Here is a 22,518-nt window from a genome sequence, read left to right as displayed (position 1 = left end):
TTGACATGAGCTCAAGTAATTTGAAGCAGAAGGAACGGCCACACCTAAAAAAAAATGTCTTACCTCCAACGCCGAATAACCACTATAATTATAATATCTCAAAAGCAGCTGGCCTTGTAAACTTAATGACCAAGCAAGCCGATGCATTTTGGGTTTTGTTGTAAAAGAATAAAAATACTATCCCTCCTTTCCTTTTTTTCCGGCAACAAGCGATGTTACAAAGATATCACAGCACACAGTGAGATTGAGTGAAAGAAGAGGCACTGAGGCTGGCGTGCAGCACTCCACAGCTCTTGTTATTGTAATCCAGACAGGGGGCGGAAGGAGAAAAGTATGAAGGAATTGCGATAGTGAGACCAACTCTTCTATCTATATGCATTACATGGAAAAAGGATATCTTTAGTCCTCATGGCTGGTTAGCTTAGTTGGTTAGAGTGTGGTGCTAATAACGCCAAGGTCATGGGTTCGATCCCCGTACGGGCCGTGTTGCATTTTTTCTCTCAACTAAACTCTTTTTTTCTCATTTAATCAAGCTCTTATAAATCCATACACTCTGTTGCTCCAGTATACGCTCACTTTCCATTAGTCCTTCTTTTGCCACTGCTGACCAAAGCTCAAGCCGGCAGCGCCAGTAGAACAACACAAGTGCAAGGGATTGTCTCTCCAAGATGGAGACACTGCCTCAGACTATGTCTCGTGAGAGGTGGAGGGAGACCAAGAGCTGATTATTAGATGCGTGGGGATAAGAGGAACATAACTCAGGTGAACAGATTCTGGATAGTGATGCTATAGCTAGGATCAGCAACGTTACAGGGGAAAGGATAGGAAAATAATTAGGTGACAGAAGTATAGAAGTGGCTACAAGGGGGTGTGTCTCTTAAGAGGGCCGAAAGATACACTGAAGGCGAAGGTGAAGTGAAAGAAGAAAGAAAGATCAAAGGAAGTCGACAGTGATTGAGAGAAAACTCACAAAGGCAAATTGAGCAAAACACAAGGCCTGGGGAGTTAGACTAATTCAATGCAAATTTACGCCGCAGATGAGCATGACAACTGACCCTTGTACAGTGGTGCTGAAACAATTTTCAGTGTGGGGGTGCTGCCATCAAAGGGCTTCTGAAAATCCAGGAATCATACAAAGAACTAGTCCTGCGGAATGAGCCACGCACATTCAGAAAGAGTGGTGATGCGTTGGTTACTTATTGGTAATCTTCATTAGCCTTAGTCCATTGCGTCCTTGTGACAGTCATTACAAAGTAAGGTGATGTCACCTTCCAACAGGAAGAAAGAACAGGAGGATCCTTAAATGCTAGCCCCATGCACCCAACCTGGGTGCCAAGCCCTTGCCAAAGGACTGATGGGAAGGTGGGCAGGATGTAATGTTTGTGACAAAGACAAGATGGACTAAGGGTAATGCAGAGTTCAAAACATTGGTACTCAAATGCAAAACAGAAAAATTATTAAGCCATAATGCTTGATAAATGTAAGCTCTGAGGACCAATTAGCCAACCTAGGAATTTCCTAGATTGTTACTCACTGGAATTCAACCCAGGAGGTGGCCATTCCTCTCGTAGACCATCCCTGAACTGGAAGATATTCTAAAAAGCCTTGCAAAGCCAGAAAAATTGACAACTTAATCCACCTACTCAGAGTCATAAAAGTCACCTTCTTGTCTTTTCCAGGCTGTCCAAAAATCACAAACAAGGAGTCGGTTTTCCTGAACTGCAGAGGCCTGGTGACATGAATGAAAAGAGCTCTTTAAACATCAAGTGTATTCAGAAAATATTCCTCCGGAGAGGAAGGAGAGGGAATGAAAGAAGGAAGAATTATTTCCTAAGATCTATCAAAAATAGACTTAACCTTTGCAGCAAAGGTAAGGCTAGGCCTTAAAGTTACCCCATCTTCCAAAGTATCAAATGAAGAGAGGACAGCATTTTAAGGCTCCCAGCTCGCAAATTGTTCTCAGCAAGGTGATAGGAAATAGGAAAATAAATTTATAGGAAACAATCTTTATGACTACAGTATCCAGATCCTCAAAGAGATAAAATTGCAAAGCCTATAAAAGAGTAGGAAGATTCTGAGTTGGAGAAAAGGGATTTTTCAACTGGTCTTACAATTGACAAAAGATCAGAACAGTCTAGACACCAAAGATTGTAACATCTTCGAAGGTACAGAAAAGTCCCTAAAAACCTTTATCGCAAAGCAATGAGCTTTCAGTGTGGAAAGAGATTCAAGTGAAATCCATTCAGAAGAAAATGCAAAATAGCAGACAAACTACAGGTAGGTGCCAAAAGATCATGAGAAGAACATCACGTCTCAAAAGACTTCCAGTTCTTTGAGTAAGACTTCGAAGTAGAAGGCCTGCTGGAGTGCTGAATTAACTCCACTAAGGAAGAGGAAAGACCCTTTGCTAGCAGTCCAGACTTCTCAACCTCCAAAGCGATAGAGTGAGTTGGAGCAAGAAGGTCAGGGATGAAGTTCTGAGAGAGACACACTTGAGCAGTACCCAAGGAGGTAGAAGAGCCAGGGGTTCAGAAGAGGAAACCATGACATCTCTGGCCAATAAGGGCCCACAAGAATAAAGTTCCCTCGTCCCTGCTGAGACTTGAAGAGAACCATCTGGATCAATAAAAAGTGGGGGAACGTATAAAGGAGACTTCTCAGCCACTTTATCACCAATACGTTCACTACCTAGGCTCCTTGTTCCGGAAGCCTGGATCAGAATCGACAAAGATGAGCATTGTCCTTGTTTGAAAAGAGATCCAGAAAGGGTTTCACAAACTCTCGGCATATCTCTCAAAACAACGACCTGGATAACGTCAACTCCAGCAAATTTGGAAACCTCCAGCTGTCTGCCATCACATTGTCGGTGCCCTTGATGTGTACTGCCGACGTGTGCAACAGGTTGATCTCTGCCCAATAACCCAATTGTTCTGCTATTGCATTGAGGGATTTTGAATGCATGCTTCACTGTTGGTTAATGTAAAAGACCGCTACCTTATTCTCTGTCTTTACTAGCACATTTTTTTGAGACAGATGATGATGGGAAAACTTCAAAGCCCTGAAGATTACCATCAACTCCATCTATTTCCATGACCTCTGACTCTCTAGGAAAGACCACTTGAATCGACAGGATCAGTCCAACACAGTAGCTTTCCAGCCAGCTTTGCTGGCATCTGTTGCGAGGAATTCAGGAGCATCCAGGTGTATTAGTGTCCACTTAGACCAGTGGTCTTCAAACTCTTTAATGCCGCATCCACCCAATGGGAAAAAAAAACATTGGTGCCTCCCCTCTGAATTGTCCACAATTCTTCTATTAAATTGACACTGTTTAAATATGTCTAGACCTATTTAAACATTGCAGTTAAGTTCTGTTACTGTTTTAAAAATGCAATCAAATACATGACCCCAAATATACTATTCTTGTCAGGCCTGCCCTACTAACCAATTGCAGGGTCATGCTCTGCTGAGTAAACTGATCTCACGACAGTGAGGAATGCACAGGCCGGGTGGTGCCCGGCGCACGAAAGCGCGCCTTCTTGTGTTGTACCTCTCTTCGCGCAAATGCAAACTCAGATTTCCTGCACTGTGGTCGGCAGGAGAGACATGGGAAGGCGCAGTAGGGAAGGCTTGAGCAACGAACCATTGGCTATGTTTTGTTGTTACTTTGTTGACATGAGCTCAAGTAATTTGAAGCAGAAGGAACGGCCAGACCTAAAAAAAACTCTCTTACCTCCAACGCCGAATAACCACTATAATTATAATATCTCAAAAGCAGCTGGCCTTGTAAACTTAATGACCAAGCAAGCCGATGCATTTTGGGGGTTGTTGTAAAAGAATAAAAATACTATCCCTCCTTTCCTTTTTTTCCGGCAACAAGCGATGTTACAAAGATATCACAGCACACAGTGAGATTGAGTGAAAGAAGAGGCACTGAAGCTGGCGTGCAGCACTCCACAGCTCTTGTTATTGTAATCCAGACAGGGGGCGGAAGGAGAAAAGTATGAAGGAATTGCGATAGTGAGACCAACTCTTCTATCTATCTGCATTACATGGAAAAAGGATATCTTTAGTACTCATGGCTGGTTAGCTCAGTTGGTTAGAGCGTGGTGCTAATAACGCCAAGGTCGTGGGTTCTATCCCCGTACGGGCCAGGTTGCATTTTTTCTCTCAACTAAACTCTTTTTTCTCATTTAATCAAGCTCTTATAAATCCATACACTCTGTTGCTCCAGTATACGTTCAATTTCCATTAGTCCTTCTTTTGCCACTGCTGACCAAAGCTCAAGCCGGCAGCACCAGTAGAACAACACAAGTGCAAGGGATTGTCTCTCCAAGATGGAGACACTGCCTCAGACTATGTCTCGTGAGAGGTGGAGGGAGACCAAGAGCTGATTATTAGATGCGTGGGGATAAGAGGAACATAACTCAGGTGAACAGATTCTGGATAGTGATGCTATAGCTAGGATCAGCAACGTTACAGGGGAAAGGATAGGAAAATAATTAGGTGACAGAAGTATAGGAGTGGCTACAAGGGGGTGTGTCTCTTAAGAGGGCCGAAAGATACACTGAAGGCGAAGGTGAAGTGAAAGAAGAAAGAAAGATCAAAGGAAGTCGACAGTGATTGAGAGAAAACTCACAAGGGCAAATTGAGCAAAAGACAAGGCCTGGGGAGTTAGACTACTTCAATGCAAATTTACGCCGCAGATGAGCATGACAACTGACCCTTGTACAGTGGTGCTGAAACAATTTTCAGTGTGGGGGTGCTGCCATCAAAGGGCTTCTGAAAATCCAGGAATCATACAAAGAACTAGTCCTGCGGAATGAGCCACGCACATTCAGAAAGAGTGGTGATGCGTTGGTTACTTATTGGTAATCTTCATTAGCCTTAGTCCATTGCGTCCTTGTGACAGTCATTACAAAGTAAGGTGATGTCACCTTCCAACAGGAAGAAAGAACAGGAGGATCCTTAAATGCTAGCCCCATGCACCCAACCTGGGTGCCAAGCCCTTGCCAAAGGACTGATGGGAAGGTGGGCAGGATGTAATGTTTGTGACAAAGACAAGATGGACTAAGGGTAATGCAGAGTTCAAAACATTGGTACTCAAATGCAAAACAGAAAAATTATTAAGCCATAATGCTTGACAAATGTATGCTCTGAGGACCAAGTAGCCACCCTAGGAATTTCCTAGATTGTTACTCACTGGAATTCAACCCAGGAGGTGGCCATTCCTCTCGTAGACCATCCCTGAACTGGAAGATATTCTAAAAAGCCTTGCAAAGCCAGAAAAATTGACAACTTAATCCACCTACTCAGAGTCATAAAAGTCACCTTCTTGTCTTTTCCAGGCTGTCCAAAAGTCACAAACAAGGAGTCGGTTTTCCTGAACTGCAGAGGCCTGGTGACATAAATGAAAAGAGCTCTTTAAACATCAAGTGTATTCAGAAAATATTCCTCCGGAGAGGAAGGAGAGGGGATGAAAGAAGGAAGAATTATTTCCTAAGATCTATCAAAAATAGACTTAACCTTTGCAGCAAAGGTAAGGCTAGGCCTTAAAGTTACCCCATCTTCCAAAGTATCAAATGAAGAGAGGACAGCATTTTAAGGCTCCCAGCTCCCCAATTGTTCTCAGCAAGGTGATAGGAAATAGGAAAATAAATTTATAGGAAACAATCTTTATGTCTACAGTATCCAGATCCTCAAAGAGATAAAATTGCAAAGCCTATAAAAGAGTAGGAAGATTCTGAGTTGGAGAAAAGGGATTTTTCAACTGGTCTTACAATTGACAAAAGATCAGAACAGTCTAGACACCAAAGATTGTAACATCTTCGAAGGTACAGAAAAGTCCCTAAAAACCTTTATCGCAAAGCAATGAGCTTTCAGTGTGGAAAGAGATTCAAGTGAAACCCATTCAGAAGAAAATGCAAAATAGCAGACAAACTACAGGTAGGTGCCAAAAGATCATGAGCAGAACATCACGTCTCAAAAGACTTCCAGTTCTTTGAGTAAGACTTCGAATAGAAGGCCTGCTGGAGTGCTGAATTAACTCCACTAAAGAAGAGGAAAGACCCTTTGCTAGCAGTCCAGACTTCTCAACCTCCAAAGCGATAGAGTGAGTTGGAGCAAGAAGGTCAGGGACGACGTTCTGAGAGAGACACACTTGAGCAGTACCCAAGGAGGTAGAAGAGCCAGGGGTTCAGAAGAGGAAACCATGACATCTCTGGCCAATAAGGGCCCACAAGAATAAAGTTCCCTCGCCCCTGCTGAGACTTGAAGAGAACCATCTGGATCAATAAAAAGTGGGGGAATGTATAAAGGAGACTCCTCAGCCACTTTATCACCAATACGTCCACTACCTAGGCTCCTTGTTCCGGAAGCCTGGATCAGAATCGACAAAGATGAGCATTGTCCTTGTTTGAAAAGAGATCCAGAAAGGGTTTCACAAACTCTCGGCATATCTCTCAAAACAACGACCTGGATAACGTCCACTCCAGCAAATTTGGAAACCTCCAGCTGTCTGCCATCACATTGTCGGTGCCCTTGATGTGTACTGCCGACGTGTGCAACAGGTTGATCTCTGCCCAATAACCCAATTGTTCTGCTATTGCATTGAGGGATTTTGAATGCATGCTTCACTGTTGGTTAATGTAAAAGACAGCTACCTTATTCTCTGTCTTTACTGGCACATTTTTTTGAGACAGATGATGATGGGAAAACTTCAAAGCCCTGAAGATTACCATCAACTCCATCTATTTCCATGACCTCCGACTCTCTAGGAAAGACCACTTGAATCGACAGGATCAGTCCAACACAGTAGCTCTCCAGCCAGGTTTGCTGGCATCTGTTGCGAGGAATTCAGGAGCATCCAGGTGTATTAGTGTCCACTTAGACCAGTGGTCTTCAAACTCTTTAATGCCGCATCCACCCAATGGGAAAAAAAAACATTGGTGCCTCCCCTCTGAATTGTCCACAATTCTTCTATTAAATTGACACTGTTTAAATATGTCTACACCTATTTAAACATTGCAGTTAAGTTCTGTTACTGTTTTAAAAATGCAATCAAATACATGACCCCAAATATACTATTCTGGTCAGGCCTGCCCTACTAACCAATTGCAGCGTCATGCTCTGCTGAGTAAACTGATCTCACGACAGTGAGGAATGCACAGGCCGGGTGGTGCCCGGCGCACAAAAGCGCGCCTTCTTGTGTTGTACGTCTCTTCGCGCAAATGCAAACTCAGATTTCCTGCACTGTGGTCGGCAGGAGAGACATGGGAAGGCGCAGTAGGGAAGGCTTGAGCAACGAACCGTTGGCTATGTTTTGTTGTTACTTTGTTGACATGAGCTCAAGTAATTTGAAGCAGAAGGAACGGCCAGACCTAAAAAAAAAATTCTTACCTCCAACGCCGAATAACCACTATAATTATAATATCTCAAAAGCAGCTGGCCTTGTAAACTTAATGACCAAGCAAGCCGATGCATTTTGGGTTTTGTTGTAAAAGAATAAAAATACTATCCCTCCTTTCCTTTTTTTCCGGCAACAAGCGATGTTACAAAGATATCACAGCACACAGTGAGATTGAGTGAAAGAAGAGGCACTGAGGCTGGCGTGCAGCACTCCACAGCTCTTGTTATTGTAATCCAGACAGGGGGCGGAAGGAGAAAAGTATGAAGGAATTGCGATAGTGAGACCAACTCTTCTATCTATCTGCATTACATGGAAAAAGGATATCTTTAGTCCTCATGGCTGGTTAGCTCAGTTGGTTAGAGTGTGGTGCTAATTACGCCAAGGTCATGGGTTCGATCCCCGTACGGGCCATGTTGCATTTTTTCTCACAACTAAACTCTTTTTTTCTCATTTAATCAAGCTCTTATAAATCCATACACTCTGTTGCTCCAGTATACGTTCACTTTCTTAGTCCTTCTTTTGCCACTGCTGACCAAAGCTCAAGCCGGCAGCGCCAGTAGAACAACACAAGTGCAAGGGATTGTCTCTCCAAGATGGAGACACTGCCTCAGACTATGTCTCGTGAGAGGTGGAGGGAGACCAAGAGCTGATTATTAGATGCGTGGGGATAAGAGGAACATAACTCAGGTGAACAGATTCTGGATAGTGATGCTATAGCTAGGATCAGCAACGTTACAGGGGAAAGGATAGGAAAATAATTAGGTGACAGAAGTATAGAAGTGGCTACAAGGGGGTGTGTCTCTTAAGAGGGCCGAAAGATACACTGAAGGCGAAGGTGAAGTGAAAGAAGAAAGAAAGATCAAAGGAAGTCGACAGTGATTGAGAGAAAACTCACAAAGGCAAATTGAGCAAAACACAAGGCCTGGGGAGTTAGACTACTTCAATGCAAATTTACGCCGCAGATGAGCATGACAACTGACCCTTGTACAGTGGTGGTGAAACAATTTTCAGTGGGGGGTGCTGCCATCAAAGGGCTTCTGAAAATCCAGGAATCATACAAAGAACTAGTCCTGCGGAATGAGCCACGCACATTCAGAAAGAGTGGTGATGCGTTGGTTACTTATTGGTAATCTTCATTAGCCTTAGTCCATTGCGTCCTTGTGACAGTCATTACAAAGTAAGGTGATGTCACCTTCCAACAGGAAGAAAGAACAGGAGGATCCTTAAATGCTAGCCCCATGCACCCAACCTGGGTGCCAAGCCCTTGCCAAAGGACTGATGGGAAGGTGGGCAGGATGTAATGTTTGTGACAAAGACAAGATGGACTAAGGGTAATGCAGAGTTCAAAACATTGGTACTCAAATGCAAAACAGAAAAATTATTAAGCCATAATGCTTGACAAATGTAAGCTCTGAGGACCAATTAGCCAACCTAGGAATTTCCTAGATTGTTACTCACTGGAATTCAACCCAGGAGGTGGCCATTCCTCTCGTAGACCATCCCTGAACTGGAAGATATTCTAAAAAGCCTTGCAAAGCCAGAAAAATTGACAACTTAATCCACCTACTCAGAGTCATAAAAGTCACCTTCTTGTCTTTTCCAGGCTGTCCAAAAGTCACAAACAAGGAGTCGGTTTTCCTGAACTGCAGAGGCCTGGTGACATGAATGAAAAGAGCTCTTTAAACATCAAGTGTATTCAGAAAATATTCCTCCGGAGAGGAAGGAGAGGGAATGAAAGAAGGAAGAATTATTTCCTAAGATCTATCAAAAATAGACTTAACCTTTGCAGCAAAGGTAAGGCTAGGCCTTAAAGTTACCCCATCTTCCAAAGTATCAAATGAAGAGAGGACAGCATTTTAAGGCTCCCAGCTCGCAAATTGTTCTCAGCAAGGTGATAGGAAATAGGAAAATAAATTTATGGAGTCAGGGATGACGTTCTGAGAGAGACACACTTGAGCAGTACCCAAGGAGGTAGAAGAGCCAGGGGTTCAGAAGAGGAAACCATGACATCTCTGGCCAATAAGGGCCCACAAGAATAAAGTTCCCTCGCCCCTGCTGAGACTTGAAGAGAACCATCTGGATCAATAAAAAGTGGGGGAACGTATAAAGGAGACTTCTCAGCCACTTTATCACCAATACGTTCACTACCTAGGCTCCTTGTTCCGGAAGCCTGGATCAGAATCGACAAAGATGAGCATTGTCCTTGTTTGAAAAGAGATCCAGAAAGGGTTTCACAAACTCTCGGCATATCTCTCAAAACAACGACCTGGATAACGTCAACTCCAGCAAATTTGGAAACCTCCAGCTGTCTGCCATCACATTGTCGGTGCCCTTGATGTGTACTGCCGACGTGTGCAACAGGTTGATCTCTGCCCAATAACCCAATTGTTCTGCTATTGCATTGAGGGATTTTGAATGCATGCTTCACTGTTGGTTAATGTAAAAGACAGCTACCTTATTCTCTGTCTTTACTAGCACATTTTTTTGAGACAGATGATGATGGGAAAACTTCAAAGCCCTGAAGATTACCATCAACTCCATCTATTTCAATGACCTCTGACTCTCTAGGAAAGACCACTTGAATCGACAGGATCAGTCCAACACAGTAGCTTTCCAGCCAGCTTTGCTGGCATCTGTTGCGAGGAATTCAGGAGCATCCAGGTGTATTAGTGTCCACTTAGACCAGTGGTCTTCAAACTCTTTAATGCCGCATCCACCCAATGGGAAAAAAAAACATTGGTGCCTCCCCTCTGAATTGTCCACAATTCTTCTATTAAATTGACACTGTTTAAATATGTCTAGACCTATTTAAACATTGCAGTTAAGTTCTGTTACTGTTTTAAAAATGCAATCAAATACATGACCCCAAATATACTATTCTGGTCAGGCCTGCCCTACTAACCAATTGCAGCGTCATGCTCTGCTGAGTAAACTGATCTCACGACAGTGAGGAATGCACAGGCCGGGTGGTGCCCGGCGCACGAAAGCGCGCCTTCTTGTGTTGTACGTCTCTTCGCGCAAATGCAAACTCAGATTTCCTGCACTGTGGTCGGCAGGAGAGACATGGGAAGGCGCAGTAGGGAAGGCTTGAGCAACGAACCGTTGGCTATGTTTTGTTGTTACTTTGTTGACATGAGCTCCAGTAATTTGAAGCAGAAGGAACGGCCAGACCTAAAAAAAACTCTCTTACCTCCAACGCCGAATAACCACTATAATTATAATATCTCAAAAGCAGCTGGCCTTGTAAACTTAATGACCAAGCAAGCCGATGCATTTTGGGTTTTGTTGTAAAAGAATAAAAATACTATCCCTCCTTTCCTTTTTTTCCGGCAACAAGCGATGTTACAAAGATATCACAGCACACAGTGAGATTGAGTGAAAGAAGAGGCACTGAGGCTGGCGTGCAGCACTCCACAGCTCTTGTTATTGTAATCCAGACAGGGGGCGGAAGGAGAAAAGTATGAAGGAATTGCGATAGTGAGACCAACTCTTCTATCTATCTGCATTACATGGAAAAAGGATATCTTTGGTACTTATGGCTGGTTAGCTCAGTTGGTTAGAGCGTGGTGCTAATAACGCCAAGGTCGTGGGTTCTATCCCCGTACGGGCCAGGTTGCATTTTTTCTCTCAACTAAACTCTTTTTTTCTCATTTAATCAAGCTCTTATAAATCCATACACTCTGTTGCTCCAGTATACGTTCAATTTCCATTAGTCCTTCTTTTGCCACTGCTGACCAAAGCTCAAGCCGGCAGCGCCAGTAGAACAACACAAGTGCAAGGGATTGTCTCTCCAAGATGGAGACACTGCCTCAGACTATGTCTCGTGAGAGGTGGAGGGAGACCAAGAGCTGATTGTTAGATGCATGGGGATAAGAGGAACATAACTCAGGTGAACAGATTCTGGATAGTGATGCTATAGCTAGGATCAGCAACGTTACAGGGGAAAGGATAGGAAAATAATTAGGTGACAGAAGTATAGGAGTGGCTACAAGGGGGTGTGTCTCTTAAGAGGGCCGAAAGATACACTGAAGGCGAAGGTGAAGTGAAAGAAGAAAGAAAGATCAAAGGAAGTCGACAGTGATTGAGAGAAAACTCACAAGGGCAAATTGAGCAAAAGACAAGGCCTGGGGAGTTAGACTACTTCAATGCAAATTTACGCCGCAGATGAGCATGACAACTGACCCTTGTACAGTGGTGCTGAAACAATTTTCAGTGTGGGGGTGCTGCCATCAAAGGGCTTCTGAAAATCCAGGAATCATACAAAGAACTAGTCCTGCGGAATGAGCCACGCACATTCAGAAAGAGTGGTGATGCGTTGGTTACTTATTGGTAATCTTCATTAGCCTTAGTCCATTGCGTCCTTGTGACAGTCATTACAAAGTAAGGTGATGTCACCTTCCAACAGGAAGAAAGAACAGGAGGATCCTTAAATGCTAGCCCCATGCACCCAACCTGGGTGCCAAGCCCTTGCCAAAGGACTGATGGGAAGGTGGGCAGGATGTAATGTTTGTGACAAAGACAAGATGGACTAAGGGTAATGCAGAGTTCAAAACATTGGTACTCAAATGCAAAACAGAAAAATTATTAAGCCATAATGCTTGACAAATGTATGCTCTGAGGACCAAGTAGCCACCCTAGGAATTTCCTAGATTGTTACTCACTGGAATTCAACCCAGGAGGTGGCCATTCCTCTCGAAGACCATCCCTGAACTGGAAGATATTCTAAAAAGCCTTGCAAAGCCAGAAAAATTGACAACTTAATCCACCTACTCAGAGTCATAAAAGTCACCTTCTTGTCTTTTCCAGGCTGTCCAAAAGTCACAAACAAGGAGTCGGTTTTCCTGAACTGCAGAGGCCTGGTGACATAAATGAAAAGAGCTCTTTAAACATCAAGTGTATTCAGAAAATATTCCTCCGGAGAGGAAGGAGAGGGGATGAAAGAAGGAAGAATTATTTCCTAAGATCTATCAAAAATAGACTTAACCTTTGCAGCAAAGGTAAGGCTAGGCCTTAAAGTTACCCCATCTTCCAAAGTATCAAATGAAGAGAGGACAGCATTTTAAGGCTCCCAGCTCCCCAATTGTTCTCAGCAAGGTGATAGGAAATAGGAAAATAAATTTATAGGAAACAATCTTTATGTCTACAGTATCCAGATCCTCAAAGAGATAAAATTGCAAAGCCTATAAAAGAGTAGGAAGATTCTGAGTTGGAGAAAAGGGATTTTTCAACTGGTCTTACAATTGACAAAAGATCAGAACAGTCTAGACACCAAAGATTGTAACATCTTCGAAGGTACAGAAAAGTCCCTAAAAACCTTTATCGCAAAGCAATGAGCTTTCAGTGTGGAAAGAGATTCAAGTGAAACCCATTCAGAAGAAAATGCAAAATAGCAGACAAACTACAGGTAGGTGCCAAAAGATCATGAGCAGAACATCACGTCTCAAAAGACTTCCAGTTCTTTGAGTAAGACTTCGAATAGAAGGCCTGCTGGAGTGCTGAATTAACTCCACTAAGGAAGAGGAAAGACCCTTTGCTAGCAGTCCAGACTTCTCAACCTCCAAAGCGATAGAGTGAGTTGGAGCAAGAAGGTCAGGGACGACGTTCTGAGAGAGACACACTTGAGCAGTACCCAAGGAGGTAGAAGAGCCAGGGGTTCAGAAGAGGAAACCATGACATCTCTGGCCAATAAGGGCCCACAAGAATAAAGTTCCCTCGCCCCTGCTGAGACTTTAAGAGAACCATCTGGATCAATAAAAAGTGGGGGAATGTATAAAGGAGACTTCTCAGACACTTTATCACCAATACGTCCACTACCTAGGCTCCTTGTTCCGGAAGCCTGGATCAGAATCGACAAAGATGAGCATTGTCCTTGTTTGAAAAGAGATCCAGAAAGGGTTTCACAAACTCTCGGCATATCTCTCAAAACAACGACCTGGATAACGTCCACTCCAGCAAATTTGGAAACCTCCAGCTGTCTGCCATCACATTGTCGGTGCCCTTGATGTGTACTGCCGACGTGTGCAACAGGTTGATCTCTGCCCAATAACCCAATTGTTCTGCTATTGCATTGAGGGATTTTGAATGCATGCTTCACTGTTGGTTAATGTAAAAGACAGCTACCTTATTCTCTGTCTTTACTGGCACATTTTTTTGAGACAGATGATGATGGGAAAACTTCAAAGCCCTGAAGATTACCATCAACTCCATCTATTTCCATGACCTCCGACTCTCTAGGAAAGACCACTTGAATCGACAGGATCAGTCCAACACAGTAGCTCTCCAGCCAGGTTTGCTGGCATCTGTTGCGAGGAATTCAGGAGCATCCAGGTGTATTAGTGTCCACTTAGACCAGTGGTCTTCAAACTCTTTAATGCCGCATCCACCCAATGGGAAAAAAAAACATTGGTGCCTCCCCTCTGAATTGTCCACAATTCTTCTATTAAATTGACACTGTTTAAATATGTCTACACCTATTTAAACATTGCAGTTAAGTTCTGTTACTGTTTTAAAAATGCAATCAAATTCATGACCCCAAATATACTATTCTGGTCAGGCCTGCCCTACTAACCAATTGCAGCGTCATGCTCTGCTGAGTAAACTGATCTCACGACAGTGAGGAATGCACAGGCCGGGTGGTGCCCGGCGCACAAAAGCGCGCCTTCTTGTGTTGTACGTCTCTTCGCGCAAATGCAAACTCAGATTTCCTGCACTGTGGTCGGCAGGAGAGACATGGGAAGGCGCAGTAGGGAAGGCTTGAGCAACGAACCGTTGGCTATGTTTTGTTGTTACTTTGTTGACATGAGCTCAAGTAATTTGAAGCAGAAGGAACGGCCAGACCTAAAAAAAAAATTCTTACCTCCAACGCCGAATAACCACTATAATTATAATATCTCAAAAGCAGCTGGCCTTGTAAACTTAATGACCAAGCAAGCCGATGCATTTTGGGTTTTGTTGTAAAAGAATAAAAATACTATCCCTCCTTTCCTTTTTTTCCGGCAACAAGCGATGTTACAAAGATATCACAGCACACAGAGAGATTGAGTGAAAGAAGAGGCACTGAGGCTGGCGTGCAGCACTCCACAGCTCTTGTTATTGTAATCCAGACAGGGGGCGGAAGGAGAAAAGTATGAAGGAATTGCGATAGTGAGACCAACTCTTCTATCTATCTGCATTACATGGAAAAAGGATATCTTTAGTCCTGATGGCTGGTTAGCTCAGTTGGTTAGAGTGTGGTGCTAATAACGCCAAGGTCATGGGTTCGATCCCCGTACGGGCCATGTTGCATTTTTTCTCTCAACTAAACTCTTTTTTTCTCATTTAATCAAGCTCTTATAAATCCATACACTCTGTTGCTCCAGTATACGTTCACTTTCCATTAGTCCTTCTTTTGCCACTGCTGACCAAAGCTCAAGCCGGCAGCGCCAGTAGAACCACACAAGTGCAAGGGATTGTCTCTCCAAGATGGAGACACTGCCTCAGACTATGTCTCGTGAGAGGTGGAGGGAGACCAAGAGCTGATTATTAGATGCTTGGGGATAAGAGGAACATAACTCAGGTGAACAGATTCTGGATAGTGATGCTATAGCTAGGATCAGCAACGTTACAGGGGAAAGGATAGGAAAATAATTAGGTAACAGAAGTATAGAAGTGGCTACAAGGGGGTGTGTCTCTTAAGAGGGCCGAAAGATACACTGAAGGCGAAGGTGAAGTGATAGAAGAAAGAAAGATCAAAGGAAGTCGACAGTGATTGAGAGAAAACTCACAAAGGCAAATTGAGCAAAACACAAGGCCTGGGGAGTTAGACTACTTCAATGCAAATTTACGCCGCAGATGAGCATGACAACTGACCCTTGTACAGTGGTGCTGAAACAATTTTCAGTGTGGGGGTGCTGCCATCAAAGGGCTTCTGAAAATCCAGGAATCATACAAAGAACTAGTCCTGCGGAATGAGCCACGCACATTCAGAAAGAGTGGTGATGCGTTGGTTACTTATTGGTAATCTTCATTAGCCTTAGTCCATTGCGTCCTTGTGACAGTCATTACAAAGTAAGGTGATGTCACCTTCCAACAGGAAGAAAGAACAGGAGGATCCTTAAATGCTAGCCCCATGCACCCAACCTGGGTGCCAAGCCCTTGCCAAAGGACTGATGGGAAGGTGGGCAGGATGTAATGTTTGTGACAAAGACAAGATGGACTAAGGGTAATGCAGAGTTCAAAACATTGGTACTCAAATGCAAAACAGAAAAATTATTAAGCCATAATGCTTGACAAATGTATGCTCTGAGGACCAAGTAGCCACCCTAGGAATTTCCTAGATTGTTACTCACTGGAATTCAACCCAGGAGGTGGCCATTCCTCTCGTAGACCATCCCTGAACTGGAAGATATTCTAAAAAGCCTTGCAAAGCCAGAAAAATTGACAACTTAATCCACCTACTCAGAGTCATAAAAGTCACCTTCTTGTCTTTTCCAGGCTGTCCAAAAGTCACAAACAAGGAGTCGGTTTTCCTGAACTGCAGAGGCCTGGTGACATAAATGAAAAGAGCTCTTTAAACATCAAGTGTATTCAGAAAATATTCCTCCGGAGAGGAAGGAGAGGGGATGAAAGAAGGAAGAATTATTTCCTAAGATCTATCAAAAATATACTTAACCTTTGCAGCAAAGGTAAGGCTAGGCCTTAAAGTTACCCCATCTTCCAAAGTATCAAATGAAGAGAGGACAGCATTTTAAGGCTCCCAGCTCCCCAATTGTTCTCAGCAAGGTGATAGGAAATAGGAAAATAAATTTATAGGAAACAATCTTTATGTCTACAGTATCCAGATCCTCAAAGAGATAAAATTGCAAAGCCTATAAAAGAGTAGGAAGATTCTGAGTTGGAGAAAAGGGAATTTTCAACTGGTCTTACAATTGACAAAAGATCAGAACAGTCTAGACACCAAAGATTGTAACATCTTCGAAGGTACAGAAAAGTCCCTAAAAACCTTTATCGCAAAGCAATGAGCTTTCAGTGTGGAAAGAGATTCAAGTGAAACCCATTCAGAAGAAAATGCAAAATAGCAGACAAACTACAGGTAGGTGCCAAAAGATCATGAGCAGAACATCACGTCTCAAAAGACTTCCAGTTCTTTGAGTAAGACTTCGAATAGAAGGCCTGCTGGAGTGCTGTATTAACTCCACTAAGGAAGAGGAAAGACCCTTTGCTAGCAGTCCAGACTTCTCAACCTCCAAAGCGATAGAGTGAGTTGGAGCAAGAAGGTCAGGGACGACGTTCTGAGAGAGACACACTTGAGCAGTACCCAAGGAGGTAGAAGAGCCAGGGGTTCAGAAGAGGAAACCATGACATCTCTGGCCAATAAGGGCCCACAAGAATAAAGTTCCCTCGCCCCTGCTGAGACTTGAAGAGAACCATCTGGATCAATAAAAAGTGGGGGAATGTATAAAGGAGACTTCTCAGCCACTTTATCACCAATACGTCCACTACCTAGGCTCCTTGTTCCGGAAGCCTGGATCAGAATCGACAAAGATGAGCATTGTCCTTGTTTGAAAAGAGATCCAGAAAGGGTTTCACAAACTCTCAGCATATCTCTCAAAACAACGACCTGGATAACGTCCACTCCAGCAAATTTGGAAACCTCCAGCTGTCTGCCATCACATTGTCGGTGCCCTTGATGTGTACTGCTGACGTGTGCAACAGGTTGATCTCTGCCCAATAACCCAATTGTTCTGCTATTGCATTGAGGGATTTTGAATGCATGCTTCACTGTTGGTTAATGTAAAAGACAGCTACCTTATTCTCTGTCTTTACTGGCACATTTTTTTGAGACAGATGATGATGGGAAAACTTCAAAGCCCTGAAGATTACCATCAACTCCATCTATTTCCATGACCTCCGACTCTCTAGGAAAGACCACTTGAATCGACAGGATCAGTCCAACACAGTAGCTCTCCAGCCAGGTTTGCTGGCATCTGTTGCGAGGAATTCAGGAGCATCCAGGTGTATTAGTGTCCACTTAGACCAGTGGTCTTCAAACTCTTTAATGCCGCATCCACCCAATGGGAAAAAAAAACATTGGTGCCTCCCCTCTGAATTGTCCACAATTCTTCTATTAAATTGACACTGTTTAAATATGTCTACACCTATTTAAACATTGCAGTTAAGTTCTGTTACTGTTTTAAAAATGCAATCAAATACATGACCCCAAATATACTATTCTGGTCAGGCCTGCCCTACTAACCAATTGCAGCGTCATGCTCTGCTGAGTAAACTGATCTCACGACAGTGAGGAATGCACAGGCCGGGTGGTGCCCGGCGCACAAAAGCGCGCCTTCTTGTGTTGTACGTCTCTTCGCGCAAATGCAAACTCAGATTTCCTGCACTGTGGTCGGCAGGAGAGACATGGGAAGGCGCAGTAGGGAAGGCTTGAGCAACGAACCGTTGGCTATGTTTTGTTGTTACTTTGTTGACATGAGCTCAAGTAATTTGAAGCAGAAGGAACGGCCAGACCTAAAAAAAAAATTCTTACCTCCAACGCCGAATAACCACTATAATTATAATATCTCAAAAGCAGCTGGCCTTGTAAACTTAATGACCAAGCAAGCCGATGCATTTTGGGTTTTGTTGTAAAAGAATAAAAATACTATCCCTCCTTTCCTTTTTTTCCGGCAACAAGCGATGTTACAAAGATATCACAGCACACAGTGAGATTGAGTGAAAGAAGAGGCACTGAGGCTGGCGTGCAGCACTCCACAGCTCTTGTTATTGTAATCCAGACAGGGGGCGGAAGGAGAAAAGTATGAAGGAATTGCGATAGTGAGACCAACTCTTCTATCTATCTGCATTACATGGAAAAAGGATATCTTTAGTCCTCATGGCTGGTTAGCTCAGTTGGTTAGAGTGTGGTGCTAATAACGCCAAGGTCATGGGTTCGATCCCCGTACGGGCCATGTTGCATTTTTTCTCTCAACTAAACTCTTTTTTTCTCATTTAATCAAGCTCTTATAAATCCATACACTCTGTTGCTCCAGTATACGTTCACTTTCCATTAGTCCTTCTTTTGCCACTGCTGACCAAAGCTCAAGCCGGCAGCGCCAGTAGAACAACACAAGTGCAAGGGATTGTCTCTCCAAGATGGAGACACTGCCTCAGACTATGTCTCGTGAGAGGTGGAGGGAGACCAAGAGCTGATTATTAGATGCGTGGGGATAAGAGGAAAATAACTCAGGTGAACAGATTCTGGATAGTGATGCTATAGCTAGGATCAGCAACGTTACAGGGGAAAGGATAGGAAAATAATTAGGTGACAGAAGTATAGAAGTGGCTACAAGGGGGTGTGTCTCTTAAGAGGGCCGAAAGATACACTGAAGGCGAAGGTGAAGTGAAAGAAGAAAGAAAGATCAAAGGAAGTCGACAGTGATTGAGAGAAAACTCACAAAGGCAAATTGAGCAAAACACAAGGCCTGGGGAGTTAGACTACTTCAATGCAAATTTACGCCGCAGATGAGCATGACAACTGACCCTTGTACAGTGGTGGTGAAACAATTTTCAGTGGGGGGTGCTGCCATCAAAGGGCTTCTGAAAATCCAGGAATCATACAAAGAACTAGTCCTGCGGAATGAGCCACGCACATTCAGAAAGAGTGGTGATGCGTTGGTTACTTATTGGTAATCTTCATTAGCCTTAGTCCATTGCGTCCTTGTGACAGTCATTACAAAGTAAGGTGATGTCACCTTCCAACAGGAAGAAAGAACAGGAGGATCCTTAAATGCTAGCCCCATGCACCCAACCTGGGTGCCAAGCCCTTGCCAAAGGACTGATGGGAAGGTGGGCAGGATGTAATGTTTGTGACAAAGACAAGATGGACTAAGGGTAATGCAGAGTTCAAAACATTGGTACTCAAATGCAAAACAGAAAAATTATTAAGCCATAATGCTTGACAAATGTAAGCTCTGAGGACCAATTAGCCAACCTAGGAATTTCCTAGATTGTTACTCACTGGAATTCAACCCAGGAGGTGGCCATTCCTCTCGTAGACCATCCCTGAACTGGAAGATATTCTAAAAAGCCTTCCAAAGCCAGAAAAATTGACAACTTAATCCACCTACTCAGAGTCATAAAAGTCACCTTCTTGTCTTTTCCAGGCTGTCCAAAAGTCACAAACAAGGAGTCGGTTTTCCTGAACTGCAGAGGCCTGGTGACATGAATGAAAAGAGCTCTTTAAACATCAAGTGTATTCAGAAAATATTCCTCCGGAGAGGAAGGAGAGGGAATGAAAGAAGGAAGAATTATTTCCTAAGATCTATCAAAAATAGACTTAACCTTTGCAGCAAAGGTAAGGCTAGGCCTTAAAGTTACCCCATCTTCCAAAGTATCAAATGAAGAGAGGACAGCATTTTAAGGCTCCCAGCTCGCAAATTGTTCTCAGCAAGGTGATAGGAAATAGGAAAATAAATTTATAGGAAACAATCTTTATGTCTACAGTATCCAGATCCTCAAAGAGATAAAATTGCAAAGCCTATAAAAGAGTAGGAAGATTCTGAGTTGGAGAAAAGGGATTTTTCAACTGGTCTTACAATTGACAATAGATCAGAACAGTCTAGACACCAAAGATTGTAACATCTTCGAAGGTACAGAAAAGTCCCTAAAAACCTTTATCGCAAAGCAATGAGCTTTCAGTGTGGAAAGAGATTCAAGTGAAATCCATTCAGAAGAAAATGCAAAATAGCAGACAAACTACAGGTAGGTGCCAAAAGATCATGAGCAGAACATCACGTCTCAAAAGACTTCCAGTTCTTTGAGTAAGACTTCGAAGTAGAAGGCCTGCTGGAGTGCTGAATTAACTCCACTAAGGAAGAGGAAAGACCCTTTGCTAGCAGTCCAGACTTCTCAACCTCCAAAGCGATACAGTGAGTTGGAGCAAGAAGGTCAGGGATGACGTTCTGAGAGAGACACACTTGAGCAGTACCCAAGGAGGTAGAAGAGCCAGGGGTTCAGAAGAGGAAACCATGACATCTCTGGCCAATAAGGGCCCACAAGAATAAAGTTCCCTCGCCCCTGCTGAGACTTGAAGAGAACCATCTGGATCAATAAAAAGTGGGGGAACGTATAAAGGAGACTTCTCAGCCACTTTATCACCAATACGTTCACTACCTAGGCTCCTTGTTCCGGAAGCCTGGATCAGAATCGACAAAGATGAGCATTGTCCTTGTTTGAAAAGAGATCCAGAAAGGGTTTCACAAACTCTCGGCATATCTCTCAAAACAACGACCTGGATAACGTCAACTCCAGCAAATTTGGAAACCTCCAGCTGTCTGCCATCACATTGTCGGTGCCCTTGATGTGTACTGCCGACGTGTGCAACAGGTTGATCTCTGCCCAATAACCCAATTGTTCTGCTATTGCATTGAGGGATTTTGAATGCATGCTTCACTGTTGGTTAATGTAAAAGACAGCTACCTTATTCTCTGTCTTTACTAGCACATTTTTTGGAGACAGATGATGATGGGAAAACTTCAAAGCCCTGAAGATTACCATCAACTCCATCTATTTCAATGACCTCTGACTCTCTAGGAAAGACCACTTGAATCGACAGGATCAGTCCAACACAGTAGCTTTCCAGCCAGCTTTGCTGGCATCTGTTGCGAGGAATTCAGGAGCATCCAGGTGTATTAGTGTCCACTTAGACCAGTGGTCTTCAAACTCCTTAATGCCGCATCCACCCAATGGGAAAAAAAAACATTGGTGCCTCCCCTCTGAATTGTCCACAATTCTTCTATTAAATTGACACTGTTTAAATATGTCTAGACCTATTTAAACATTGCAGTTAAGTTCTGTTACTGTTTTAAAAATGCAATCAAATACATGACCCCAAATATACTATTCTGGTCAGGCCTGCCCTACTAACCAATTGCAGCGTCATGCTCTGCTGAGTAAACTGATCTCACGACAGTGAGGAATGCACAGGCCGGGTGGTGCCCGGCGCACGAAAGCGCGCCTTCTTGTGTTGTACGTCTCTTCGCGCAAATGCAAACTCAGATTTCCTGCACTGTGGTCGGCAGGAGAGACATGGGAAGGCGCAGTAGGGAAGGCTTGAGCAACGAACCGTTGGCTATGTTTTGTTGTTACTTTGTTGACATGAGCTCCAGTAATTTGAAGCAGAAGGAACGGCCAGACCTAAAAAAAACTCTCTTACCTCCAACGCCGAATAACCACTATAATTATAATATCTCAAAAGCAGCTGGCCTTGTAAACTTAATGACCAAGCAAGCCGATGCATTTTGGGTTTTGTTGTAAAAGAATAAAAATACTATCCCTCCTTTCCTTTTTTTCCGGCAACAAGCGATGTTACAAAGATATCACAGCACACAGTGAGATTGAGTGAAAGAAGAGGCACTGAGGCTGGCGTGCAGCACTCCACAGCTCTTGTTATTGTAATCCAGACAGGGGGCGGAAGGAGAAAAGTATGAAGGAATTGCGATAGGGAGACCAACTCTTCTATCTATCTGCATTACATGGAAAAAGGATATCTTTGGTACTTATGGCTGGTTAGCTCAGTTGGTTAGAGCGTGGTGCTAATAACGCCAAGGTCGTGGGTTCTATCCCCGTACGGGCCAGGTTGCATTTTTTCTCTCAACTAAACTCTTTTTTTCTCATTTAATCAAGCTCTTATAAATCCATACACTCTGTTGCTCCAGTATACGTTCAATTTCCATTAGTCCTTCTTTTGCCACTGCTGACCAAAGCTCAAGCCGGCAGCGCCAGTAGAACAACACAAGTGCAAGGGATTGTCTCTCCAAGATGGAGACACTGCCTCAGACTATGTCTCGTGAGAGGTGGAGGGAGACCAAGAGCTGATTGTTAGATGCATGGGGATAAGAGGAACATAACTCAGGTGAACAGATTCTGGATAGTGATGCTATAGCTAGGATCAGCAACGTTACAGGGGAAAGGATAGGAAAATAATTAGGTGACAGAAGTATAGGAGTGGCTACAAGGGGGTGTGTCTCTTAAGAGGGCCGAAAGATACACTGAAGGCGAAGGTGAAGTGAAAGAAGAAAGAAAGATCAAAGGAAGTCGACAGTGATTGAGAGAAAACTCACAAGGGCAAATTGAGCAAA

General features: G+C 43.5%; 3 non-coding genes across 3 annotated transcripts; all 3 read left to right on the top strand.

Moving 5' to 3' along the window:
* The first annotated feature begins 410 nt into the window (after positions 1–410).
* Positions 411–484, top strand: TRNAI-AAU (transfer RNA isoleucine (anticodon AAU)). The gene has a single exon. It is a non-coding gene; the product is annotated as a tRNA-Ile (tRNA).
* Positions 485–14,608: 14,124 nt separating this feature from the next.
* Positions 14,609–14,682, top strand: TRNAI-AAU (transfer RNA isoleucine (anticodon AAU)). The gene has a single exon. It is a non-coding gene; the product is annotated as a tRNA-Ile (tRNA).
* A 3,592-nt stretch (positions 14,683–18,274) lies between these two features.
* Positions 18,275–18,348, top strand: TRNAI-AAU (transfer RNA isoleucine (anticodon AAU)). Its single transcript has one exon. It is a non-coding gene; the product is annotated as a tRNA-Ile (tRNA).
* The last annotated feature ends 4,170 nt before the right edge of the window (positions 18,349–22,518 follow it).

Source organism: Pleurodeles waltl, chromosome 12 (genome assembly GCF_031143425.1).
Source record: "Pleurodeles waltl isolate 20211129_DDA chromosome 12, aPleWal1.hap1.20221129, whole genome shotgun sequence".
NCBI lineage: Eukaryota > Metazoa > Chordata > Amphibia > Caudata > Salamandridae > Pleurodeles > Pleurodeles waltl.
This window is presented reverse-complemented; position numbering and strand designations above follow the sequence as displayed.